We start from the raw sequence: 874 nt of genomic DNA, 5'->3' as shown, positions 1-874 counted from the left end.
ATTTAAAACTCCTTTGAGCATTCTTACATGATTAGTCTGGTGGCGATGAATTCCCATAGCATTTGCTTATCTGAGAAATTTTAAATTTATTCTTTGTGAAGCTTTGTTTGACAGGATGTGCACTCATTGGTTTATATTAATTTTTCTTAAAAAGTCTAAAAATAGGTCACCAATCTCATCTGGCTTGTAAGATTTTTTCTGGGACATCTGCTCTTACTATGTTTTGATTTCCTTTTTAGGTAATTTGACCCTTTTCTCTAGTGCCTTTAAGATTTTTTTTTTCTTTAGCATTGAACTTAGGTAGTACAAATGCAGAATGCTTCATAAATGTGTATGTCACCTTTGCCGAGGGCATTCTAATCTTCTCTGTATTGTTCTGATTTTAGTATATGTGCTTTTGAGCACTTTTTATTTATTACTATCAGACACTTAAATATGTCCTAACACAGATGTGTTTGCTGTTCCCTAACAGTTAACTTTTAATTGTATTGACAAATATGTGTAACTTTGGTCCATGCAGTTGTATTTGTTTAGTTTGGTCAACTTATTGACCAATGGAAAGCATGATGTTTAGGTATTGTTATAGTTTTATTGTCAATTTAGTCATAAAACAAATTTATAATTAATAACTTCTTTATTTCTCTCACAGAAAAGAAGAGAAGAAATCAAATATTTACAAACACCAAGTGTTTTCTAGACACGATCCTTTACATATATTGTCCAAATCATGCTTCAAAGCAAATTTGTCATGCTGATTTTATTTTCCTGCCTTCTTGTAGGAGGCAGTTGGGGGACAGAGCAATTAAATAGCATGTCCAACATGATACAAACAGATTCCACCATCCACTTTATTCACAATTTATCTCACTGACTC

At 32.0% G+C, this 874-nt stretch overlaps 1 pseudogene; it reads right to left on the bottom strand.

Moving 5' to 3' along the window:
• Positions 1-305: 305 nt before the first annotated feature.
• Positions 306-405, bottom strand: LOC119467564 (annotated as a pseudogene).
• Between the last annotated feature and the right edge of the window lie 469 nt (positions 406-874).

Source organism: Cebus imitator, unplaced genomic scaffold (genome assembly GCF_001604975.1).
Source record: "Cebus imitator isolate Cc_AM_T3 unplaced genomic scaffold, Cebus_imitator-1.0 Scaffold305, whole genome shotgun sequence".
NCBI classification, from domain to species: domain Eukaryota; kingdom Metazoa; phylum Chordata; class Mammalia; order Primates; family Cebidae; genus Cebus; species Cebus imitator.
This window is presented reverse-complemented; position numbering and strand designations above follow the sequence as displayed.